Here is a 15,719-nt window from a genome sequence, read left to right on the forward strand (position 1 = left end):
ATTGCTATATATAGCTGTGGTCATCCACATATTGTCCAAACAATATAGGTGTGGTCATCCATCTCATTAACTACAGATGATGTGGTCTTAAACTATTTTAGCTTATGCAGTCGATACCAAAGAGGAGGCAAGAGGAAGACCAATTATGTCTTATACATAGTCCCCATACAAGGAAACTAAAAAGATCCCCATGGTATAATAAATCTATAGGGTCTAAGCATACACAATTTATATCCAACCCATTTTGGTTTAGAGGAAAAATCCCTTTTTGTTGGCAAACATGTAGAGAACCTTTTCTAAGTGCCTGTCAATAATCCAAATTCATGGCAATTATCCGATCATTGCCAAAAGCAAAATACTCCCATTGAGTATAAATGCATCCAATGTTCAAGCATACACATCATCACCCAACATGAAAGACTCCAATATGATCTTCTACTTTCATGGTCCTTCAGTATGTTGACAAGCGTGAATCACACAAGGGTCCCCAAAGAGGGGTGTGTGTGTGTGTGTGTGTGTGTGTTCATCCTATAACTCTACCTATTCTCACTTCATCATAATCCATAATCATTAAAACATTCAAATCCTTCATCTTATTCCATTAGGAAGCCCTTTCTTTCTCATTCAAATGATATTATGAGTTCCTCAACTATCCCAATCTTTGTTCTTCCATAACTTCTTTATAAAATTGAACTCGAACTAATGTAGATATAAGTTACACCACAAGGGTGAACATGAAAATCCCATGGGTATACCTGAGACTTGTTTGAATATATGGTCTGCCAATCTCAGGTGCATGTTTTCTAATAGCCATATGTTGAGCTTAATACACTCTTGTTAAGACCATGATGTCGAGGCTTTTCTTCTCCTATTGCTCCATGAAGCTTTTTCCTTTTCCAATTTATATTTAAATATCGTTTCTTCTTACTTCCATATGCCATATTGATGATTTCAGATAGTATTTCTTTCAATCCATCCTTGCCTTCCAAAGGGATGTTTTCATAGCATTGGCCAATATCAACTGTGAATATTGAGTATATTTCCCTTGGTAAATTTAGCTTAACTTCATAGATGGAGTCGACAAGCCAACATGCACTAACTTCAACATTGGCTTCAGATTTTATTTTCTCTTAAAGCTCTCTTGACGTTTCCATGACGGGATCTAAGCATGTTTGTAAAGCAAAAGTGATTAATGATGCCAATTCTGAGAAAACACAAAGGTGGGCATTAGTAATCCATCTGAAAGTATCTTTAAGGGCTTTGTACGTAGCCATAAGATACCATAGTGAATGAGAGTTAAAAGTAATGTTCAAGTGAAAGTTTGAAATATCCATGACCAATCGTCTAGGATGTGCGGGTCTTCCACCCGTTTAAAATCTATGCTGGATAAGCTCTGTAAAGCTTGCTCCAAAATAAACTTCTTATAAAAATATAAGCTAGAGTTGAGGCTGATTTATCTGTAGAAGTGATGAGAAGGGATGTGGTTAGCCTCCTGATTTCCTTAACAATATCAGTAGCATCCATGGGATCCTCTTTTTCTTGAATTAATACTTTCTTTCTCATGGTCAATCTATGTAAGTAGTCTCTACAAAACCATCTAAGCTCATCCTCCAATGGTTCCATACATTCCGTTAATAGTTGATTCAATGTAGATAACTGGTTCCAAATCATAGTTAATGCATCCAAAGTCCCCTCAATACTAAGATGTTTTGTAGGGATGTGTCCCAAACCTTTTTTGATAAACTCCTTTAATGAATTCACCTCTATAATATCATTGTCAATCGTACACACATGCCCCCATTCCTTGCTAATAAACTTGTTGAAGGATCTCATATTACAATAGCAAATACCATCCTTGAATGTCAACCTGGGTTTATAGAGTATAGACGCTAAGTTATCTGAAAATTTCCAAGCTATGATAGTCTCTCTTAAAGTGTCAATCACATCGCATAAGCCATATTGGTCTAGAAACTCAATAAATAATTTCTTAATTGAAAACATTTCAAGTAACGGGTTATCAAATAATGCATGAATGAAGAGATTAGAATTCCTTTTCTTAGTCAATAAAGTTTTCCTGCTATGTGGTAACATCAAGATACATCTCGTATTGTCTTCACATACCTGTCATCAATCAATCTTTGTCATCATAAAGTAGATGTCGAACAAGAAGGTTCTTACTTTTTGTATCTATGTATGAGACGGTCTTACCACCTCTCAAGATCTTCGATGGTTGTACCTGTGATTCTTGACTATCCAAATGAATTGAACCTTCTGAAGGGGGTTGCCATTCAATCATCTTACTAGAGTATTGACCCCTTGGTGAATAATAGGGGTGCGTCCATGTCCTCTCATATATCCGATGTGCCCTACTGCCCTTCCTCTTGCTCTAGAACCATAAGCTCTGGCAGGTAGAGTTTTTGGGGATCGTAGCATAAGCTCCCCATATGACATCACTCCTGGAGAAGATTGGGGAAGTAATGGAGCGAGTGGATTCTTCTCCAAATTCTTTATAGCTATTAAGACTAGCTCCCTCATATAATGAATTATGAGGGATGCCTTGCTAAAAATTACCATATCACTAGCCTTCATAAATCAACAAATCACAGAGGAGTCAGTATTGCCTTACTCATGATTAGTATTAAGTTTTATAAATCCATAGACAAAAATCTTAAAATACTAACCTTCATAAACAAAAGAAAAGAATTGAAAGCTACCTTTAGTAGCCTGTTTGGAAAAAATGCTGGTAAATTGTGTAACATGTACCAAATCCCATGATCAAACCATATTGGTTGAGTTCTGCATTCAATCTTTTCTTCCGAACATCTGCATTTTATATAAGGGCAGACCACATTGAAGATGTCATTCAAATACTTGGGCATCCTCCTCTTTGTCTTTGAAATGCAGTTCTAACACCTCCCAAAAATGCTCGATGGGGAGGGGCATCTGCCTGCAGCAAACGCTGACATCGAATAGAAATTGGATAGGGGATGGTTGTGTGTGATGTTGATATTAAAGTTATGTGCTTGCCTTTTTGCTTCCACTTTTAGTGTCTTTGATGTCTCCACAAGATATGCTAAAAATAACCACATATCTAGTGCAAGAGGTGCTAATAAATTTATGTCATACATTTTCCAAACTTTATTATCATAAGCCAACAGTTCAACTTCTAATACCCGTGGGGGGGGATTGGTATATGTGTGTGTATAACTCTTCTTTGGTGTAACTACTATAAACATAATAGAATCTGATCTAGGAAAATAATGCTTTCCAAGGCTTTTATGGTGGATATCACCTTACCCTACTATGCTCTTTTGTTTTTGTCTCTTGGAGTACGTGTTGAATAGATCTCACATGCTCTAAGAAGGGTATCACCCCTTGATTTCCATCAACAAAGGGTAGAGAAAATATGAAGCTAACTCTACAAATTAATGGATACACTCACTATTACAATACCACCTTGATACCTTCTTGGGTCATAGTAGATCAAACACTCAGAAAGAGAAAATTATCAGTTGTCGACAAAGCATTTTACCAATTATGATGTGAGTAGAATTTACATATTTGTTATGCAATGTGATCTAGTTTTACTAGCATGGGACACACTAGTATTTAGAAGGGGTTGTGGTTCACTTCAAAGTCATAGAGCTTGCACCATATTTACTTGAATTTTCTAGAGGCCCCATTATTTTAGTAGAAGTTTCTCATTCTTAAAAAAAAAAAAAGGTTCTCAATCTTTTTCCACTTATTGGTAACAAGCAAGTCAATTCTTTGATGAATCTTGTTGGATACTACCTTTAGTTGATAGATGAGTATGATATTATGTCAAGCCTTACTATTGCACCAGTGGAGGAGGATGGGAATGAATTCTTGTGGGAATGTGATGGTGAACATGGACTTAAGAAAATCAAGGAGGCCCTTATGGGATTGTGATTCTGAACATGGACTTAAGCAAATCAAGGAGTCCCTTTCCCCTAGTCTTATTCTTTGGAATGTGAATTTGTTAAAGACATTCTTTGTCAATCTTGATTTTGGTGCATGTATTGGTAGGTTTCGTTCCTCAATAGGGAAAGGATCAATTCATGTATCATAATTGCTTTGTCTCTCCATGGATGCTTGACATCGAGCCCTAATACTCAAAGCCAACATGCATGCTAATAGCCTTGCATTTTGCATTGAAAATTTTCAACATTATATAATGGGCCTCGTCTTTGTTACCGTAACTATTGCAAGTGATAATCATGCAAAAGTAATCTCTTTGATCTTTTAATCCTTTGGGATAGCTGGCCACATTGCTTTTTATTTCTCTTTCAAGTTTGTAAAAGAAGGGTCCTCTCATTTGAAGAATGCCTTAATCAACTCGAAAAAGATCCCTAAAGTAAATCTTTTATTTTTCATTACATTGGATGATCAATGGTATGGAAAATAACTTGGGTTCTTAAATAAGTTCTTTTCTCCCCTAAGCTACACAAGCTAGGACACAAGAAAATAGTAGATGATATGCCATTTTGGAGGGTATTTTGTATTACGAGGCATTAGTTGTGTCCTAAGGTTGGATATTGATAATGAAGAGGCTATTGATGACTAGGCTCAACAACTTATCATACATTTCTTTTGTAGAGGTCACTACATAGCAAACCACTTTACGAAGGTGTCATACATGTAGGCTATTATTAGTGAATTTTGTTTACAAAAGTTGTGAATTCTACTAGCTCTTTGGTAGAAAGGATGATCGACTTGCATAGCTTCATCCTATCATTTTCATCCACCTTTCTCAAAAGTGGGCCTTCATTTCATTAATGATATTGTTAATTAGTTCATGTATTAATCATGGTTTAAAACCAATTGGATTTTGTGTCAACAAATTGGAAAATTGGTCAAAGGATATCAAATTCAATTGGACATGAAATCGTTAAAGTTAGTCTAGGTCTACAAAATGAATCATAAGTCCTCCATTTGACATATTGTGTTTGAGTTGGTATATGGCATCAAAACCATCCCGTTGATGGATAATGAGATACCACCAGTTGATGGATGATGAGATACTACCAGTTGATGGATAATGAGATACTACCATTAAGGCTTGCATCATCAGGAAGAGGAAGAAAAGGCTAGATTAATGCAATTAAAGGATTTTCATGAGAGACCAAGAGACATACCCTTCTTCTTTGTAAAGTTCAAGTAGTAGTGGGAGAAGGCTAGATTGGATACATAAGTTTAGAGGGGTTGGGAGAGACACTTTAAAGAAGGTGAGTAGGACTTATGTTTTGATGGTTGACTTGAACATCAAACTAAAAGGAAATTCTTCATGCATTGGATGATGTAAAGTGTCAAAGAAGGGTGAAATGATTCTCTTTTGGTTTAGGAGACTTAGGAGCAATATGGGACAAAAAATTTCAACAATCAATGCCGTTTAGATTCAACATTAACCTAGGCATGGAAATATAGGGAAAAGGAATGAATAGGGGGGGAAATATTATGGTTATTTTAATTGTATGCATAGTAATTTGAATTGTATAATGTAAAATAAGAGGGTGTATGGCCATGGATTAGGTGGCAATCACTCAATTTTGCCAATCCCTCTACATGGAAGGCTCTATGAGCACATTATGTATAGTCCAAGCTTAAAATTTTTATAAGGAAAATTTGTGACATCCCTCCACTTATTCTCTTAGTTATCTTTTGTGTGTGTAAAATCCAAACAAGGTTCCATGCCTATGCCACCAAACCTTAACATGGGAAATTGGTTTTGAATTTTGTGGAAATGAAGGCGCAGGGGTACCACACCAATTGAAGGCTTTGGCCCCTATGCATACAAAACTATAGTTCCACCCACCTTCTGTAGTGGGAGGCCAATTAGTTGATAGAGATTTGACCATAAAATGGGGGCTTCCATCAGATGCAAGGTATGATCTCCAATATAAAGCCACAGGTCTATAGAAAATTCACATGATTTCACAATCAACTACGTATGAAAGGGTTCTAAATCCCCTTTGATATGATGAGAGATTAAGTAGAGACAAGAACCTAGAACCCCATTAATAGAGAGGATCCTAATATATTTTGAACTTACTTTGCTAATATTCATGCTTACACCTAGCGATCATTATAGATAACATTACTATTGAGAAAATTGGAAAATCAAGACAAGCTTAGTAGTTTGGACCATGTGCAAGTACTCCTATGCAAATATTATTAAAGGATATTATTAGGGTTAGAAGTTTCTTGGGGATCTATTTAGTATTAGCTATACACCATGCACATTAGAGTGAAATTATGTTTTTTGACGTAAATAGTTGGGAAATATTGTGAGATTCATTCACCATGCAAGAGGAAGTCATGGTTTCTCTTTTACATTGAACAGAATCAATGGCATGCATTAAAAATGGGATGATGTACATAAAATAACCTATGAGACCATTGCTAATAACTCTTTACTTTTTTTGACAAGTTTAAAATTCTATGTTGAACCCATTTTAGAGTGTGCTTCTTTTTAAAATGAATGATATTTCTTATTGACATTTTTTACATTTTTTTGTGGTTGAATATTGCAAGATGATTTTAATCCATTTGCTTCTTTTAAAAATACTTTAATGTAAAAGATTATCATTCCTGATATAAGAACAATTATAGTTTTAGCCAAGCCCTTAGTTTGGGATCTCAGTAGGATCTATCAACAAATTTCTAGCATTCAAGTACCTCGGATAATTTGTTGTGGGATCACAAGGTTGAGGGTGCCTTAGAGCACCCCAGGATAACCGAGCAACTTCTAACTATACGTACTCCAAATTTTGGGCTATGTCGTAGTATCGAGTTCTCAAAGGATTGCGAATTTAGTGTCTTTGTTTTAATAGAATCCACCATGACGATATGTAATAATAGTTAGAGACAATTCTGAGCAAAACATGGAGTCAAGGTGGAAAATCCAAGTGATACAAGCGGCTAGCTTTGAACGCATGTTTACGATATCAGTTCTCAAATAATCATTTTGCAGGTTACGACCATTAGGAGGATTAGCATGATCATGCCCATGTCATAGATGACTATCATGATGGGTTTGAGATCTCTATATAGGAACTGTTAGGGATGAATTATTCCCTTTGTTGAGATAGTACTAATGACTGTTATTCTACTTTTTGTCTCAACACCATCATCAAATTATAAAAATGGGAGATCTTCCTACAATGATGGGCATGCATATGTATTACTAATAGGGATTGAATATTTGTATTTTGTTTCAATAGTCATGCATTACATGTTGATAGACTATTGAGAAACTCTACAAGGGTCTCTAATGGGTATTTGTATATATGATGGGATGTTTTAGAGTGATATGAACCATCATTAGGGGATTCACTATAATAAGTTGCTACTAGGAAATTATAGTTTCATGTATTTTCATTTCCAAAAACTTGATATCTTTGAAGGATTCATTTACCAATGCTCCAAGTATAGCTAATCAGGATGGGTGACATGGATAACAACTGCTTGTCAGCATGGATGCCTGCACTCCCACATTAAATGGTTTTGGTTCTAAGTTACCCTTTATGTGGATGGATGCAGGTGAGTTGGCATGCTTCTCATCTAGATTTGCAATTGAATACTTTTGATTATTGCAATGGAGTAGTAACTACTACTGAAGTGAGGAGAACTCTTTTACATACATCCACATACATCCTATAGCATTGATTATGCATCTACATACGGCCTCTAGTTCCAAATTTTTGATCAATAACCCCATTTTTGTATGAACTCATAATGGTCATGGGTATCTTTTTGACATAATTGCATAGTCCCCATGATGAAGGATTTTGGAATGAATACAAGTCCCTTGATTTCATAGTTCTATATCTGTCTATATGATGGAGTTGAAAAAGAGAAGCTAGATTTGCGATTACTATTATATAGCCTTATAAGGATATGGATTTGTTCAAAATACCACAGTTTTGTTATACATATTCTTAGTACATTTGGAAATTTATGGGATGGAAAATGAAGATTTGGGTTGTATATTACTGGTATTTGTCATATTTAAAAAGGTGTGAATGTCTGATTTGAGGAACTTATAATATCATTTGAATGAGAAAGAAAGGGCTTCCTAATGGAATAAGATGAAGGACTCTGAAGGTTTTAATGATTATGGATCATGATGAAGTGAGAATAAGTAGAGTTATAGAGGATGAACACACACTACTATAGCCATTTTGGTGGTTATGCTTGGCTTTGAATAACAGATCTCTTTGTGGCATAAAGATTTGATTACTCTTGGGTATGTAGACCCATTGCCTATCCCATCACTTGGATGCCAGGCCATAATGACAATGCTGAATAGAAGAGTCCATGAAAGGATTATAGCCCTGGATATGCAGGAAATAAAGGAACACCCTGAGACAAATAAGTTATTGGTAATGCAACTTTCCATTAATGATTGGTGCAAAATTTTGGCAATCGGAAAGGGAAACACAGATGAAATTTGATTATTTATCAGTTGTCTTTTTCTTTGGATCAATTAATGGAGGAGGATAATGTTGCATTATTGGAATTTGCTAAAAAGTCCCTTGAGACAATGAGGAACCTATTCATGTATTCAAATCTTCCCCCACCTAATGGGCCTTTGTCCCTTGAAAGTTTGGGTTTGAAGTGCTTTTCTCTACTAGAGGGATTGTCATCTAGTACTATACAACATAGCTTCTATGATATGGAAGGGCTTTTGGAAGATATCCAAAAGTATTGGCCATAGAGTCCAACAAATTCAAATTATTAAGTTTCTTGACCCATGTATTAGAAGCTCTCAAACCCTCCATTTATGGGTTTTGAGGGAAGGCTAAGTTTGAACCCTATCAAGTCAAGGCCCCACCTTATTGGAGGCTTCTAGTCCTTTGAAGATGGTACTAAATATTTTTTTCAAAAGTCTAGTGTGTTACTAACAAAATTATGAAATTCTATATAAGATGATCCAAATTTGGATTGCTCTTTTGTAAATGGTTGATCATGCCTACTTGCTATGATGCATGGAAATCGGTTCTAGATACTATGGCATGCTGTCATTGATTCTTATTAGATAGCCTTATAAACTCCAAATTGTACACCTTAGTCTCAAGCTGAAACCACTCTCTTGGACTCATGAATAACAAATAGAAACATTAGATTTCCTAATCAAGAGCCTTTCACGGTAAATCTATTCAATAATCATTAGAAAATTGTACGTACTTGAGATGTATAGATCATAATAGACGTTGTGATATGACTCATAAATCATGATTTTTAATAATTACAAGTTAGTAACACCCCTTGGCCATGTTGTATGGACCTGGTTAGTGTGTTTATGTTAGCTCTCCCCCATCTCTTGTGGCGGCTATGCTTGCGTTGCTACAAGGGAAGAGGGGAAGGGTTTTAGGCGGGGGGAAAGGGTTAGGTTGTTCTTTCTTCCCCCCACTCCTTCATATGTACACAATCACAAGGGGTTAGTAGGCTACACCCCCTCCCATAGCCACATGTTTACGAGGTAGGCAAGAAGGGTTAGTAGGTTATATCCCCTTCCTCATATGATGAGGAAGGAAGGGTAGAGGAGAAGTAGTCACAATATGTAATGCCTACTTCCCCCCCTTAGTAAAATTCGATATTGCCTAGGTAATCTCTTAAACAAGGGCCAACAACTAGGGAGGAGTATTATACATCGAGTAAATGCCTCACTCAGTGAGAATACATAGAAGACAACTATAGGATAAGCCTTGCAGAAACACCCCCAACTCTCATTAGTCATTCAAGATCCTAATATCTTGTGCTTCCATTTGACATGCATGTTGTAGATAATGTCTTGCTAGAAGGCAGGTAGGGTGGCTATCATGGGAACCTACTAAACTGCAATGGGCAATAAAAATATTCCAAGCAATGATGTTGGACACTAACTCCCATAAACTATATTTTAGCGATGATACAGGGTGTTGCCATGGAGTCGTCATGTGGTGTGACTTTATGCAAAAGACCCTTTAACACTGGAGCTTGTAAGTTGGTGAGGCCAAGACCCCCCTCCATCAGCCACGGAGGCATACCCCAAGTGAAGTCCAATTGCATCCTCTATGTCTTGGCTACACTTTGGAGGTCCCCCTACCAAATCATGTATGTTGCACAACAGATCCAAAGACAATGCGGGATCATCTCCATATCCCCATCCACATAGCAATGGGACCTCCCATCAACACGCATTGGCTCCAATAAGGACTCATAGGCAATCCTCTATCGGCAACCATCTAGAAGAAATATGTATTCCTTCGGAGCCTACGACTAATCCATAAGTGTGACTACAATATGGAGATAACCTCCCAAGGTAGTTGCTGCTCAATGATTATGGTAGTTGGTAGTATCCATAATTTCATGCATTTTTTGCTTCCCTCTGCCTTGTGTAGTGATAGTAGATTGATCACTTTCTAAATGTGATTGCAATGAAATCACATTTAGTAGATTGATCACTTTCTTTTTTTGCAAAAAAGATTCTTCTATTAAGTATTAAAGAAAACTGTTAGAGCAAGCTCCATACGGGAATACAAGATACACCATGCAATGCATAAAAAGCTCAAGAGCCAAAAAGAAAGGATTGGGGCTGATAGTGCCATCTCAATCTGGTAGCAACCTCCAAGAAAAAGGGAGAACCCCTCCAAACTCGAAGAAATACACTCCTCCTAGAAGAGGCTGCCTGTGAAGGGCCCTGCATGCTAGCCCATATGGCTATCAAAGTGTGAACCATGTCACTCCAAATACCCGTGAACACCTGTGATAGGTGTATCTGGGTGTCATCCAAGGCCTCTGTGCATCTGGCTCTCCAAATGTGCCAAGAGGAAATGCTAGCCAAAATCTCCCAAGAGGTGTCCACTGAAACATGTGAAGCTCTAATTGATCACCTTCTAAATGTGATTGCAATGAAATTCTTTGACTAATTGGAGTTGAAGATGAAGTTGGCACCAAAATCATCCCAGTGCCACTTTCTAAAGGGAGTCCAAGCTATTTCCTCTAGTTGAACATGACAACCAATGCATGTCATGTATGAGAGTGCCCTACTTGTGAAAGGGCCTCGTGAAGATGCCAGTTGTCCCATAGCTATAGATGCCACCATGTCCCTCTTGCACTACCTTGACTGGAACTAGGTCAATTGTCCATTCCTTGCCCACATGGCCCAATACCCTAATCTTCTACCACTATCCAAATTCAAGGCCACATCCATCTATGAGTCTCCAGCTTCCTCTAGCTATAAAAGGCCTCCAAGACCTGCTCTGTATTAGCTAGAGTAGAAGCATCAGAGGGCTCTATTATTTGGATCTGCACGGGTACCCCAATCCTAGACAATTGGTCATACTAGCATGGGGGGACTATGCTGCTGCTAGTGATTACTTACGTATTTCTAGTGTGTGCTACAATGCTTGTGGATTTGCTATTGCCTTGAATTGCTTACTATGAAACTATGATGCTTTTTACAAATGCATTGTTGCTTGCTTTGCTTTTCCTAATTGCTACAAATATCTATGCTACTGATTCTTGCTTGATTTATTGCCTCAATGCTACTCATTGCTTTACTCTTTGCGCTACTTATTGCTGCCTAGTTGCTTAGTGCTGATGTCTCTTGTTCATTGTTGATTTGCAAATTGTTTAGATATTGGTACTTTCCTTGAACTTGCTACTTTGGTTGCTTTTTATTTATGTTGTTGGGCTCTTACTTGCTATATTTCTTAGTTTCTTTTCTTGTGTTACTTTTCCTTTTGCTACTACAATAATGGTCTCTCACTGCTTGTCTATTACTACTGCTTGATTTTGCTAATACCTGTTGCTATTTCCATTGGTTTTACGAGACATCACTCTTCCGAGCTATAGCATAAGCCCACACTTTCCTAGTTGCATCATCAATGAATGTCACATAGTATTCAGCCCCGCCTAATAACCGTGTAGGCATGGGACCACATATGTCTAAATGCACCAAATCAAGCTTTTCAAACTCTTTCTTTCCCCTTCTTTTATGTTCTGATTTAGTCTACTTCCCATAGAGACAGTGCTCACAAAATTCAAAATCAAAGAAACTCAAATGCAGTACATAACCCAAATGGCATAAGAGTTTCATTCCATTCTGGCTCATGTGCCCCAACTTGCAATGCCACAAAGAAGTGCTTGGTTGCTCGATTATTGCAACAACATGATCAAATACCCCTGATACATGTAAGGGATACAAAGTCCCACACTTGGCACCCCTGGCCAAAAGCATAGAGCCCTTCTGAATTTTCCAAGTCTAAAAGCCAAAAGTGGTGTGAAAACCAGCATCATCTAGTTGACCCACTAAAATAAGACTCTTGGTCAACTTAGGCACATGTCTCACATGTTTCAAAATAAATGCAAACCCATTTGCAAAAGAAAACTTTATGTCACCTACTCCCACTATGTCACATGCATAGTCATTTCCAAGATGCACACAACCTGTCTTTCCACTGTCATAAGTGGAGAACCATTCCCTATAAAGAGTAACATGGAATGAAGCTCCGTCTAATCTCCTCAGCCAGCAAGCTACCCACAGCATCATCAAATTTCAGTACTCCACCAGGTGCAGAGTTACTGACAGCTGTACGGGAGGTATCCCATGAGGATAGCAATGAACATAAGAGAAATATTGCCTCAAACACCAATGGCAAGCAAACTTGTAGGTATAAGAGAGTAGAGTAGATGATAAGTAGATTCACACAAAGGCAACCAGAAATATAGGAGGTGGCAGAATGGGAGGTGAAATCAAGAGAAGACCTAATAAGGCTCTGATACCAAGTTAGAATCTAGAGTGTAAAAGGGAAGTTTAGTGAGTAAGATGAGTGTGCACCGAAAGCTTTTGTATTGGAGCTCAATCAACTACCTAGGTATCTTATTGTCTACCCTCATAGAATCCAATGAAACCCAAGCATGGATATCCTCAATTGATGGGAGGAAGGCCAATGATTTGGTCCAATTGATCTTAGCCCACGATGCCAAACAAGCAGTTTGATAGCATAGTGCATTAAGACAAAGAAAATGTAGCTAGATACTCTCAACAACTTGCCTCTATAGAGGAAGAAACTTGAGAATCATCACTATCAAGATGGCGAGGATGAAAAATGGTGGTAAAAAAAAGGATTCAGCAAGTGGCAATACCTTTAGAGGATAGTAAAGGCCTTGAAGAAACACGAGGGAAATTATTTGTATTTGCTTATGCTAATAAAGATAGCATTCTACAAAAACAGAGTGATGAAATACCACTCATTCAGCAAGTAAGCTCAAACATATCAATCAATTCCTATGAGGCAAGGGGGGAACTAGAAAGCCAAGGATTTTTACTGCCAAAGACATGACGCTAAGAAAAAGAACAAGGGGATATTCTTTACGTATGAAATTCATGTTGGATGTAAATTATTGCTCATCTCCAAAGCTATAGATACAACCCACATATAAACTAGATAGATACAGTAAAAGGCAAATATTGGGTGATAAGGTGCAAGGTGTGACCATGTAAACATGTAATATAGCACCTTAATTAATGGAGGGGAATTTTTAAATAGGTGGATTTATATATGCTATTTATATACCTGTGAGGGTTTACAAAGTACTTATCAAGTGTAGTTAATTTTGTATATATATAGATGGTGCTTTAAAGTCAATATCAAAACATGTATAAAATTAAGATTTTAGATATCTTAGTAATGTACTAACACATTTTCCTACTTATATATGAGTATCCATTTAGCATTTTGGATTTAATATATTAGGTTCAAGTTCTAAAGTTTCGAGTTCAAGGTCAGGAATTTGGATTTAGGATTTAGGGCTAGAGTTTCATTTTGTGTATTTAGTAAGTTCTAGTTTAAATAAAATGAATTTATTATCACTAAAGGTCTATAGTGTAAGTTGTTGATTTTGTATGATGGTCATGGACCATTAAGAATAGTCAAAAGTTAAAACTTCTATAATTATTTGTGTGCTTAAGTGTGATATACTAAATTTTGAGTGTTTACATATTTTCATAAGTATGACACCTGTCATCTAGATTGAACCAAGACTCTCTTCACTCTTTCGACATGGATATATCCAAATATGCATTGACTCAATTGAAGTTTCCAATTTGCATATGATTTCATTAGTGTTAAAAACAAGGGAAAGCGTGGTGAAAGAAAGCCTAAATGTTACAATAAATTTTATGAAGGTGAGACCACCATCTTACATGCACCCACAAAGTTTTATCCCATCTAGCAAAGACTTGCCTCATTTTTTTAAATATATGTTGCATTTAAGGCCTAGATGAGGTATAAATACCAAGACAACGAGATCATCATCACCCCATTTGGGTTAATTTTCCCTCTTTGCACCCCTCTACAAGCTATCGGCAACCATGATTGTTGAAACCATCACACGAAGTGTTGAAATCTTTTCTATATTTACCAACATGATGATATCCATTGAAGTATATTGCTAGCTCGTTTGTCTACCTCAATTGAGATTAGTATGCTAGGGATGCCCACATTTATTTAGCATTTATTTAGCTTTGAGAAGATCATTGTGCCAAGGATGCCCAATGGTTTTACTAGAGCTATTGAGGCCTATTCAATTCACTTCCACCATCCATGGCATAATTGCCTTTTCACCGAAGCACTAAATTTTTACATCTTCATAGATGATGACCATACTTTTCATTCGAATACGAGTTTTACCAAGATACCTCTACTATCTATAATAGTCACAACATTAAAGAGAAGACCAAAGAAGTATCGATCAAGGATAATCAATGTAACATTTGGCTTGACAAAGGTGAGACCCTTGAAAGCCTAGGGGCGCTTATAGAACAACGAGTTCACAAGAAAGAGAGAGTCAAAAGGTTTTACATTGAGGGTCTTGATGCCTTCCACTCTCCTCTACAATAGCAGCAGTGAAACATAAACTTATGACGCATAGGCACTATATGTCAAAAAAATTCAAATGGAGAAATTAGCGACTTTGACTGAAGGAGGATGCAAAGAAGATTCACATAATCCAATGGCATAAGATTAATTATTCAAGAGGTGTGGGTGGTTTGGTTACCCACACTATAGCAAGCATTGCTAAGTAACTAGTAGTTCTACTTTGCCATTAGGCAACAAAATGTGGATTGAAATCGTTTTTCACCATTAAACCAAATGATCGGGTTGAAAAGGGATACCATGTTCCATGGAAGAAAAAACTATTCTCGTTTTATCCATTAAGTTGAGGGCTCACACGTGTGTGTGTGTGTGTGTGCGTGTGTGTGTGTGTGTGTGTGTGTCTCTCTCTCTCTCTCTCTCTCTCTCTCTCTCTCTCTCTCTCACCCCCAGCTTTAGGAACGTTTGTCTATAAGCTTTTCAAACACAGGAACTCACCTAAGACATAAAGGTAGTTTCTCTTAATACCCTCCCCTCCAAGGGAGGAGTCTTTGTGTACGAGGATTTTGTATTGCTCAAGTCCCATAGGCCGATTTTTTGGTCTTCAAAGGACAATAATATATTCTTCTTCTTCTTCTTCTTCTTCTCTCCACATACACTTTTTTTTTTGTGAGAACTCCACATACACACACACGCACGCACGCATGAATCCAAGAACATAATCAGTAGCAACCACAATATACTAATTTTGTGTAAACCTCGAAGGCTTGAAAGGATCAACAAGGCCCAATCCCCATCTTTGGAATGCTCTCCAACTTACCATCTGAAAACACAAAT

This window comes from Dipteris shenzhenensis, chromosome 23 (genome assembly GCF_047967505.1).
Source record: "Dipteris shenzhenensis isolate YYH24624 ecotype China chromosome 23, Dip_SZ_1.0, whole genome shotgun sequence".
NCBI lineage: Eukaryota > Viridiplantae > Streptophyta > Polypodiopsida > Gleicheniales > Dipteridaceae > Dipteris > Dipteris shenzhenensis.